Source organism: Chlamydotis macqueenii, chromosome 2 (genome assembly GCF_036417535.1).
Source record: "Chlamydotis macqueenii isolate bChlMac1 chromosome 2, bChlMac1.mat, whole genome shotgun sequence".
NCBI lineage: Eukaryota > Metazoa > Chordata > Aves > Otidiformes > Otididae > Chlamydotis > Chlamydotis macqueenii.
In genome coordinates this window covers 114715149-114727858 of record NC_141557.1, presented here as the reverse complement: position 1 = coordinate 114727858, position 12710 = coordinate 114715149, and positions in this window count along the sequence as shown.

Sequence of the window (12710 nt, the reverse complement as noted above, 5' to 3'; positions counted from 1 at the left end):
AGACATTTTTGGTTCTGGCAGAGGAGTGTCCTTTTCTCCGTTCAAGTTTAATTCACTGGACTAAGTATTCTAAGAAAGACACCTCCATATTCCAGTTTATGTTAACCCAGTGAGTGAAACTAGATTAGATGTTCTCATTCTGTAGTAGGGAGGTAATCACTAAGTTGCTCTAGAAAATGCCCAGAAAATTTATTTCTGGTCACATTTTCTTGAAGGAAAAATCCAGCTAAATTCCAGTTGTTAATCTACCTGTTTCTAAAATACAGTATTTGTATTATAATGCACAGTGTAGTTTATATCTTTTTTTTCCACATATAAATTATTCAGATTAGGAGAGAGGAATTCTAAAAATCTATGATTGCCACGTCCCCACAGCTAAGCAAGCTAGCCCCCAAGGCTTTTCTTTCTATAAATTCAATATTAAGAATTTGCCCCAATTGCCAGGTACTGCTCAGCTGTGGATGCAAGATAAAAACAAAAAGTTCACTTTCTGACTGCTGGTACTGGACCAGACCCAGCAAAAGCCTGTCCCTGGGTCCTACTTTGAAATTTGAACTCCACAATACTGATGGCCAAACATGTCTTAACCGCCCGGGTCTGCCCCCGGAGCATTCGCTGTGAGGGCTGTGCTGCTGCCTGGGCTCTGCCTTTCCCTTGACTGGTTTCCATCCCTCAGCCCACAGCCAGCAAGTTGTGGGGGAAGCATCCATCTACACATGTGTCTTCTGAGCTGCAAGGGAGTGAGTGGTGAGAGGGTTTCCTCCAGCTCCTCCTTGCTCTGGAAGATTGAATGCTGCCCCCATGGTGATTTCCTGGCTGACAATCCCAAAACTGCTAGACAAGAATATAACCAGGCATCACAGAGGAAAGAAAAATACTATTTTTCCTATAGACACCTATGGGCAGAAACTTCTTGCCCCTCAGGCAAAATACTGGTAAGTGCTCTCCCCCACCTTCTGCTGGGATCTCGCTCTTGTCCTTCTCCTTCCAAGGCAGTGTCTTCTTCCTTTCTAACATATAATGTATTTACAGAAAAAAATACTTTTTCCTTGTCAATATTTCCTCAAGCAATCAATTATTTATCCCCAAACTTTTTTTTCTTATTCTCTGTTGCATTTTATACAATGATAAGATACGTGTTGTCCGTGACAGCTTTTTATTGTGAGAAAAGAAAATGAAGTTGAATGAGGGACAGACTGGCCTCGAGAAAACAGAACTCTGTCTTTGGAGAGGAACAAAACACCCCAACCATTTGCCATATCCCTTTTCCTCTGGTGATATACAACCCTTCATCCACATGTTCTTGGTTCTTGAGGAATCTCTAGCTTTACCAGAACCAAGAGACAAATGTTCTGTTCCTTACTCAGGTGACCACTGATAATTCATATAAAAGAATCCTTTGCTCTGTTTCTATTGGCATTTCAAGCCCTGTGCTACCTCACTCTCGTGTTATTTTGTTTTGACTGCTTTCTCCACATGCCTTGGGTTTACAAAACCCTGTGGAGCACCTCTCCTTTTTTTGAAAAACCTCCTTCCCAGTGATGTGGGGCATAGAAAACGAAAGTTTAACTGGGTCAACATCTTGCAAATATATTCAGTGATGCTAGCAAACAGACAATGACAAATGACGGGAGTGAGTTCTGACTAATTTCCAATCAAATCAATGTTGTTGAAGATACAGAAGAACACAGTATCATTTACATCCCTTTTTTTTCCTTTAAAATATTGGAGAGCTGGTAAAGGTATACGTTTTACTCACATACCCCTCACAAACTGTGAGTGATTTTCTGTGTCAGTCAAACTGTGATAGGAGGCTGCAGGGTCCTCTCTCCCCAGCCTGATCCTGAGTCTGAAGGTGTCCACTTTGTGGAAAAAGGGTGGATTCTACACTCAGGCCAGGAGGTTGGGTATGTCTCGTCTGAGTCTCATCCAGAAATAATCAAGAATCTACCAAAAAGTAAATATACATTGCGTGAAGTCCTCTCCGTGTCTTGGCTCTGTTCTGGAGCTGCACTGCCAGGACTAAGAAAGAACCGTGGGGAGTATGGGTAGCACAGAGGCTCTGGGTTTCTAGGCAGAAATACCTGACCTCTGGCAGATCCCTTGAGACATCCTGGTTCCCAGATCCGAACCGCTTTGCCTTTTCCAAGAGGAACAGGGGGAGGCAAGAGATAAATATACACTTAATGCCTTCCTGATGGAACTGTCTGTAGAAAATTCCTCGAGGGAGTTTCCTGTCCTTTTTTCTAGTTGTTGTGAGGAGGGAATGAACTGACCCACTGGTAGAGTTATTAGAAACTTTCTGCATCCAAAAAGCTTAAATGGATACTGTGAAGTTATTTACCGGCTGTCTCACTGTCTTAAAATAATATTGCAAATAAAAGTGTTATTAAAATAACAACGAACCAGAAGGAGAATGAAACTGAACCAGCAGCATTGCTTGTGAAAGCAGTGTGTCTCAGACAAGGCTAAAACTTGCCTCTTAAGGTATTGGAGTCTTAGTCTGATCCCATTTACTACTTTTTCCAATACTAAGGGAAAAAAAATCCCAAGCCTTCTCCTGACACATCTGAGTCCAGAATATGCCCCAGTATAACTATCGACCTGTGCATTGTTAGCCTGTAGGAGAGATATAACTATTGTACTCTTGTAACAGGAATTCTGCCTTTCTCCCCCATCACAGATGCAAACACATCAGATATTAAACCTGAGAGGATAATGCTGATGCCCTGCATTGCAGGCTTCCTTTGATGGCTCCAGGGGATATAAAGGTATTTTGCCGTTTCCTCTCCAGAGGCATCTGGTTTAGTCAGGTGGTTCACAGTGCACATGGTCACATTTATTGTTTGGTTCACTCTCCATTGTGCTTCTTCCCCCTCCCCAGTATTTTATCTGTCCTGGCCTTTCCCAAGGACTTTTATACAGAACTGAAATATTTGTTTACTTCTGGCATTTCCATTTGGTGTTAAGAGGATGAGAAGCAGGCTCATGTCACTGACACTCCCCAACCATCAGAAAGACTGTTACAACATCCCACAGATCTGGGGTTTTATGTGTCTCCCCACCTCCAACGCCTTATCAAGCGTAAGTGCTACAAGATTCTGTTCGAGTCCTGGTAAATATTCTCTTGCAAAGGCATCACTCCTTTTACAAAGGCCCACCATTTTACAAATCACATACACCCATTGTCACAACAGCCAGGCTCTGCAGGTCCAGGAATGTTATTTAAAAAAATAATAAAACAGAGCTAAAATCTAAAAGATGGTTAATGTCCTCAGCACAACCCTACTTCTCAACTAGCTGAACAGAATAGAGCCACAGATAGGTTATACTTTCACGTTGCTTGAATTCTATTCTTTTTTCTTCTATCCAATAGTCTTCCTGTCACCTGCTTTAGATGAATCTCTACTTCATATCCTATTCAAAACAATCTTAATTATTTCTACCATCGTGTTTTTCACTTTCACTAATGCCAGGTAATGGCTAAAAGACCTTCATAGTCCCCAGTTTTAGATTACACTCGAACTTCATTCAAACCTTTGACTCAAATTAGATGTAATCCATGCTGGGCCCAGTGACTATGCTTACAGGAGTGTCTAGCTGAGATGGTGATTGCAGAGGTGTTGGCGAAGCATTTTAATTCCAACACAAATTCTTTCTTACCCTACTTGTAAGCCACCATTTTATCAATGGATGATTTGGAGATGCACAGAGGTATGCTGGAGATCACTTCTGTATCACTGAGCATTTGCTTCTTCAGCCTGCACAAAAGACACCAACTCTTCATCCCCATGTGGCACTTAGGGCTCAGCATTTCATAGCCTTCCTCTGTAGGACCACACCGTGATTTTCAGGTATCAATCTTCTAGGACTCCTCCGGATGTGAACACTTCCCATCCATAAAGAGCTTCATCTTGCAAAAGTTTGTTTCATTTGTCAAGTCATCTTTGGCAGTTGGTCAGGATATACTAGAAAATCTCTGAAAGGCCTCCAAAAAGACAGTGTAGGACACCTTCCTAAGTTTTCTAATTGACTTATAGCAAACAAAACTTTTTTTTTTCATGAAGATTTGAATAGATTGGGATGTCTTAGAATTTTCCTTTGACATCTCAACATAAATAATAGGTATTTGTACAAAATAAATGAAACATATTGCCTATCATTTTCTATAAACCAGCAGCTGAAGTCCAGGGAGAAAGAAAACACAAAATAAAACTAAGCATGGTTGGGAGAATCAAGGACACACAGAGTGCCTTCACTGTGCTACTTAAAAGAGTATTTTGTTAAATACATACGCCTAGGAAGATCATGTCTAGATGAATGGTCTCTGAATAGGTCTATGTACTCTCTGTGTTTCAACAGACACCCTCAGGTCCTACAGAAGGTAACCTAGAAGGTCCAGCACACCCAGGAATGCTGAGATTGTTTAGAGTTAATACTGAAATGTTAAATTATCCTTTGTCTGCAGCCAGGCTGAGGAAGAGAATGCGGGTTGTTGATAAGCTTGCAAGAATATCAGTCCTTCTGGCAAATCGCTTCTACCAGTGAGTCACCACAGCTGGGGCTTGTTCCTTCCTGGGGGCATGTCCTTTCTACCCTTTCTTAGCCAAATCTGGAGTGGACTTAAGCTTTGCTGCTTACAGTATTTTCTTCCATTTGCTCAAAAGGTACTTTTTCCACAAACTTTCCTGGCATCAAAAGAATTCTTTTGAATAGCAAAGGGAAGTGTAACAGAAAAATGGGCAGGCATACAGGCAAAGTTATATCAGCTCTTAAATTCTTCCAAAATGGAATTCAAATAAACAATAGTGAGTTAGTTGCCAAGCCCAGGTTCAAAATGACTGTAAGTAGAAGGGATTCTATGCTGAAAAGAGATACATTGGAGATATGTGGCATTTTTTTTGTTGAAATAGTAGAGTACTGAACAGTAGGGCTGTACAGTAATTACATTTACCCTTTATCTTCACATTTCCTTCTATTAAGAGAATATAGGATATACACATTTTTGTTGAAGAAAGCATACAGTGACATCTCCCTTTTGTTGAGAAAAGTCTTGGTTAAGTTAAACAGATCACAGTTTGATCCTTGATTTAATCATTTAACAGTAGACTTTTGTACATGAAGATGATTGCATAGAAAGTAAAGAAAGGTGTCGTTGGCTTGAGGCTACTGAGTAAGTAGAACCACTAGTTGCATTATTAAAAGAAGTTGTGCCTCTAATTTTTTCCTGCGGCAGGTAAAACCAAAAGATAACTTTCAAATGTCAAAACGCCACCGTTAGTGAATGTAGTGCAGGAGACAAAATTCCCAGCGCTGCTACAGGTAAAAAAAAATTTTAAGGAGGATTCCAGCACTTTTGTAATGATGGAATACAACCTTAGGCAATATAAAATCATGATCTCTCAGGACGAATGGCCGTTAAAAATGCAGCAGATTACCCAACTCACCACTGAAATGGGATTTGCTCTGGCAGCCTTTCAATGCCTGTAATACATACTACAGATCTTCCCATTAACGTGGTGCTTGCATTATCTTTTAATTTTTCATCCAAACCTGATAGACTGTCAATAAAATCACGACAATAATAACACCTGCATTAGTCTGGGCACCTGGGTGCTTGTCATTCTTTTTGCCTCCTCTTTCCCTCATTGCCTCTCCGCACAGCAGGTTTGTGGAAGCCAGGCAGAGCAGAGCTCAGGTGCACAAGAATTTCTCTGCTGTTACTCAGTTATGCACAAAGAGCATTGCAGGCTCTGTACCCTCATCCCTCTGGTGACTGTCCCTCCTCCTGAGGGGGTTGGTGACGACAGCATGGAAGTGGGGAGAAGGGCATAGCTGATGTATGGGTCAGACATCCCAGCATCTTGCACAGCAGTGGTGGGAGGATGCTTTAGAGGATGCAGCTATGGGATGGGGAGAGGTGTGGAGAAGGGGAAGACGCTGGGGTGGGGAATGTTTCTGCAACAGGTTTTCATGCTGCTTCCTGGCTGAGTTGGTCTGACATCTCCACGTTTTTCCACTCTGTCTTCAACAGTAACAGGCTGATGTTACAGACGTTACAACTGTAACAGGCTCCCCAAAAAATGAAAGGAAATGTTTCTCCCACTTAAATTCATTTTAGCAAGTAAAGTTTGATTTTTTTTTTAATTTAAGTAAAACAAATGACAAAGCTTAAAGTAGCCTACTTAATTGTGACTAAAAGGCGTTGCCACTGGATGGATGGTTGATAGCCTGTGTGAAACAGGTTTAATGGTTCTGCTTCAGTTATAAAAGACGAATGTTCACCTCACACCTCCACTCAAGCGCCAAACAGAATTAGTGTTATCTTTGCAAATATCACCATTACTTTTCATTATTAAATTTACTTTGTTTCTGTCCCTTTTAAAAGTGAGAAAGATGGGAGAAAACCCAAACGTGTTTTATTTTTTTAACTGTCTTTTACTAATCTTTACAATTTACCCAAATGAAACCTTATTGCATCTGATCCAAGAATGCTTATGCCAAAAAGTTGATGAGACTTATATAAAGCCATGATGTCAAGACTTCAAAAAACAGTCATAAAGGAACAGATTCTTAATTGAAAGCAGGCTGCTAATAACAGTGCTCTTTCAAATAAATGTTGGCTATCAAAATAAGTGGTAAAGTAATGATTTTTCTATGCATATAGATTGTAAATGCGATAGTTTTACTCGTTTAATGGTGATTCTGTAGATTCGGTAGTGAAGAATTCATATTTTACCCTGTACCATTCTGTAAGAGTTGTGGTCACCGAACACTGGTTTGAAAGAGTTGAGATTAAAACATGCAGAAGATAAAGCAGTTTAAGTTGTGTTCAGCCTGCAAAAAGCGATATAAAATAAAACCCTAATATGCTGCTCTATATTTTACCTTCACTCTTCTGCCTGGAACAATTTAACCAGATGCTCTGCTGATTACCTTTACCACTGTAAAATTAATTTTACTGTACTATACATTGTGGATGTTCAAGACTTACTAAATCTTCAGAGAAAAGTCCAGGTCAAAGTCTGTACAGTGCAGATTTAAGGTCCTTTACCCGGAGTTCTGATTAGCTTTCCTCAGATGCTCATTCACTTCTGTGAGGTTTGGACTTTAATGCTGTAACTGTAAAGCACAGCTTAGCTTCGTTGTGCAGAGCCAGCCATCTCCTGAGGTTTCTCTTGCAACTGCTGGAAACCAATTTGTCTCAGTCACTCCAGCTCCTTGGCTCAAACTGGTAAACTGACTGGTTCACATCACAGGATGGCTTTTTTTTTTTTTTTTTTTTTTTTTTTTTTAATATAGCTTGTTCATGAGAATAAAATATTAAGTGCCCTAGGCCCACTTTGCATGTGTGTGTGAGTGGGTAGAGTTTTTTTTCTTTATGTACTCTCATAATGTACAGGAAACAAAGAATTCTGACTTTGACCAGCAAAGACATGCAAATTCAGAGAACTTCAAACCCTTCCCTACAGTGCACCTCAGGAAGGAGTAAGCCAAAGTCATTTAGGAAAAATCACAGGTGGGAAGGGGCCTTGAATTTTTTGAGAGCTTTCTCCGGATATCCTTCAGCAGCCATGCTTGCCTTATTCTCTAATAATTGATTAGCCTGCACCATTGCGTAAAAGCTGGTCATGGTGACCAGGGTTTTAGTCCAACTCTTTGGACTAAATTTACCATCCTTGTATGAAAATGTCCACCAATCAACCGTTGCTAAAACCACATATTTGAACATTTTTTTTGCACTTATTTTTGACTAGAGGTAGTACCAGAACAGAAAGGTTAAAATTTCAGCATGTCTCTACCCACCTTGTTTCCTTGTGCAAGTTCTGGCTTGACATTGGCTCATTTCGGCAGTGTGTGGGGAAGAGATCTGGATCAGCTTGAACTGGGGTAGACAACCTGGGGAGAAAAAGATTAGTACATATATAGCAAAAGAACGAATATGATAATTCAAAATGACAAAAATGGGCATGAAGTTGCACTGCTCCAACTTTGAAACATTTGACACAAATGTTAAAAGGAGATATTTCCATGGCATCTGCATTTAGGAGAGTTATCTCCATGAATATTTCCACCCTTATTTAGTATATTTTTCTTAGTAGAATGACACTATTCCCCTTGGGCCCTCAGTTTTTAATGCTGCATTGAAGGTAGAAGTAAAAGTCTAAGAATCCCCTTAACAGAAGTAACTTTGCATAGAGATGGCAAGGAACAAATCATCGCCAAACAAGCATCTAGGTAAAATAGGATACATTTTTAATTTTTTTTTTTTTTACTAATGCAATGTATTTTAAAAAGACTTTCTGGATTGAGTCTGTCAAATAGTCTTAGCTAGAAAAATAAAATCTTAAACCTGGGAAAATTAAACAGTTTATAGGAGCAGAGAACTAGAAAATATGTCTTTGTTCGCTAAGCTTTATCCCCTGCTGTAGCATAGACGGTGGCTGTCATGTAAATTCATTTCATAAATTGATCAGGTTCCCTACTAAAAGTAATTAGATAATTGTTCATAACTTTGGGCAAAAGGCTGTTTCAGAAACTCAAGTCTTCAATGGTTAGAATCTGCTTCTCATATTTAGCCTAGACTTGGTCAGTTTATATATATATTCATACTTGTGACAACTTTGTCCTTTAAGTGAAACAAACTGTTTTTCTGACTTGGTGTTTACCACCTTGATGTTTTTACAGGGAACAATTGGCTTCCCCTTCAGCCTGCGTTTTAATAGACTGCAGAGGCTATGTTTTTGTGTGAGCTCTCGTTTCCCTTTGTGCCCCATAGCCTTTCCATGCCACTCTCCCAGGTGGCGCATCCTGGACACAGGGACACCCAGAGCTGCCCACTGAACTTGGAGGAGGGCCTCTTGTGGTGTTTCTAACACTGCTGTACCTCCATAGGAGCTATGGTCCATTTGAGGATTAGGACTACCATTTCCATTAGTCCGTCAGCTTAAACCCAGAGCATGACCAACAAGAACTTCTCAGTCTTCCCTCTTCCCACACCATTTCTAGCTGATGAGCAAAATGACCTCCAAGTACACATTTCTGCACTTTGTGTGGTTCTGTTCTTCTAGGTCTTTCTGCTTTTATGATGCCTCCCAGATTTTTGTGACCAGTATTTTTAATTTTTTTTTAGCACAGTCCTACTTTTTGCACCACACTTTCAAAATGAAGCTCACAAATAAAGGCTAGGTCCTAGTAACCTTGTAAGCCCACATCCTTGCAACAGGTAACCTCATTCCAGGACTGAATCTCACTCTTCAGCACAAGCAGTTGGCATCTCCCTTTAGTTAGTTTCTTATCCACGTTATACTTTTTGAACTAATTCCCATCTTCTTTAGCTTAACTAATAATTTCCCATGTGGTATCTTATTACCTACTTTTCAGAAGTCCATAGAGATGAGACCTACTGCATTTCTTTAGTCAAGAAAATCTGTTATCTCAGGGAAGAAAGCTATCCAGTTACTTTGCCACAATCAGCCTTTGGCAAACATACGCTGAAGTCTGTCCCATCTTTCATTTACCTCAGTGCCTTTGTCCTAGAGGACTGCATGCTGCTGAGATTCTGTTAAAATAGGGCACGTAGCTGCCACAAGCGCTTTCTCCCCTTTCTTAAAGTGGGTGTTACGGGTACTGTACTTGCCTTTCTTCCATTATAAGGCATGTGAGGGTGTAAGTTAATACTTTCTTTGACAGATGGTGTGGGCAAGGAGCGCACCAACAGCCACCCCCTCCCAGCTGATGGACAGTAACTTCTTAGCAGGAACTAGTTTACCTATTGCAATTTTCTTAAAGTAGTCCTGGGAAGTCCCTTAAAATGTGAGACTGCTGTAAATACTCACTGGAAGGACAAGCTGAGAGCAAATCCAGGGAATTCCTTCTGGAAACTCTAGAAAGAGAGCTTTGGCTGAAGTTTGTGGTTTGTTATATATTATTTGAGCTAGTAATAAAGGCAAGCCCTCAGAAGGGGTGAGTTTGACCTTATAGTGTCACGTTGAATATATTTGAGGCAGTGTAGAAACACCACCTGCTCACACAAAGAAATTCAAAGCCAGTCTGTCCTAAATCATGCCACTGTGTTCAGTTATTGCGTATATATCCCCCAGCACAGCATGATCTTATGTATTATATATATTGCAATTAGACAAAATGGTGTGACTTAGGAATGAAGTGGCAGCCTTAATTGCTGTTTTCATTTGTTACAAAGTCGTAACCTGAACACTGAGCAAGCCAGTTCAGGCAGAAAGGAGAGGCAGTAGAAGGGAACAAGGTGTCTCCTTACTCACACGCATTTTGCCCTGTCCCTGGAAACATTCAAGGCCAGGTTGGATGGGGCCCTCAGCAACCTGAACTAGTTGGAGATGTCCCTGCTCCTTGCATGGGAGTTGGACTAGATGACCTTTAAAGGTCCCTTTCAACACTAATCATTCTCTGATTCTATGGGCGGCTTTCAGTTCTCTCTGTGTAAAGGACATTGGTGGGGAAGGGCCTCGGTGGCGGGAGCCCACCCTCCCCACAGGCCATTGGCAGGACCTGCATCTCCACGCTCCTCCTCATGCCAACCAGCCAGACGGAGAGCTTATTGCAAGCAAAACCAAAGTAAATACAGGGCTTGGAAGACTCCTGTCCCAGACCCTCGTAAGTGGAAAGCACCAAGTGATGATGAACATGCGTGAAAACCACTTTTTTTTTGCAACAGTTGCTTCCAACCAAGAAAATAAAATGGGTGCAAATTTTAGGCTGTGACAGAAAGGAGCCCAAGAAAACGAATATGCTTGGAGGTAAAGGAAAGGGCTTGTTAGGTTTAGGGAGGGCACAGAGCATCTTCCCCGTGGGTCAAAGATGGACTCATAAACAGGCTTGTGGTGGCTGCTGTGTTCGGCTCTGGAGTAACACAGCTATGCAGTATTTTCTGTCTTAAGGGTCTGAGGCTAAGTCGCTGTGGAAGCCTTTGGGCTTGTCTCAGTCCTTAACCTGACTGAAGTCTGCTTGTCTAAAGACAAGAGTTGAGGCCCTAGGATACGGCCCCCTGTTAATACGGTGACTGATACTGAAACTGTGTTTACCCACAGAGTGCCTCACGGTGAGTATGTTTCTGAAAGCTCTGCATAAAATGTAAACAAGGTAGAAAACTCAAGTCTCTAATGAGCATTCTCTCTCCAGAAATGATGCTCACGCAGTGATGAAACTCTTCATTCATTTGAGCTCATCTCACTTCATGACATGTATTTCTTCTTATGGTGCATAGCAGCGTCACAGCACATGCACATTAGACATCAGCTGCAACTGAATCTGAATGTTGTCATTTAACAAAGAGGAGAATAAGCTTCAGATGAAAAAAAAATGATTTAATGGGATTAGAAAGAACTACAGATACTCTTTGTGATTTTTATGGTTGCATACTGTGTCAAGAGTTTGGTAATTTATAAAACTTCTTGATAGAAATATATGAATATACCAGTCAAAGTAATAATTAATTCCCTTGAGAAAAATGCTCATTAAAAAAAAAAATCTGTTACAAAAAAGAAAATTCTAAGAAGCTAGGAGATCACAATGTAAGCTAGCTGCCAATTAAGCCTTCATGGGGTTGAGAAAGGAAAATGAAGGAAACGATATAGCTTTCTGACTGGGGATTTGATATTCGGGATAACCTCCGAATTGTGATGTTTCACTTACTCAAAGCTCTGCTGAAATACATCCTAGTTGATTATGCCATAATACTGTACATTTATCCTCACATGTAAGGAATTATTCTATTACTTGTAAATGCAGTTAGTTGTGAATGGTAGACAATAGCACCCTTTTCAGAAGCAAGTCTGTAAAGAAAGACAAAAAATAAATTCTTTCTTTTTTTTTTTTTCCTATCATATATCCCAAGAATGCCGTTTTGCTGTAAATACAGGTCTACCTTTTCTGCACTGGCATATCATCTGTGATACTATGACTATCATCAACCGTTTGTAGGACATGTGAGGAGGGCATAACATCTGAATATGCTGCAGGATCTGTGCTGAATGGAGTACAACTACAATCAAAGACTAAACTGTCCAATAAATATACTTAGTTTGACAAGCTATTTAAAAGCATTCTCTAATAGCCACTGTGTGTGGCCAAACAACATCCACTCTGCCTGTAGAGAGCAGAGGTCTCCGTGACACAGCCCAGAAGATGCCTGTGTCTGCAATGGTATGCAGATCACCTCCAGCACCCAGTCCATCACCAAAGTTTGTACTGCTGCGGAGCACAGGGCAACTTCCACAAAATGAGGAACTTGTGCTAAAAAACGGTATGTTTGGAGAACTCCTATAAAGTCCGGGTGGTTCCTATTTTCTGTGTGTCGGTAAAAAATTAAAACAACTAGTATTTTTTAAAAGAAAGTTAAATTTTTCAAAAATGTTTCGCAGACATAGGCTAATATAACTTAAAAACCTTCCTACAACAGAATCTAATTTTGCAACCTTCACTCACATTGAATAACACCTCTTCACGGAAGATGTTCCTCTAATGTCTAATGACTGTGACTCATGAGCCCTGGTGAATCACATGGGGGAGAGGCAGGAGGTTGCCCCCAGGTCCCCTGCCCCTGTCCCTGCCTAGAGACTACCTCAGAGGTGGTGAAATGGCTGCATTCACCCTTCCTCATCTGCTGCAGTTAATCGTCCAATTTACTCATTTAAACTGTTGTTGATTGAAATTTACCTTAATCTGCTGGG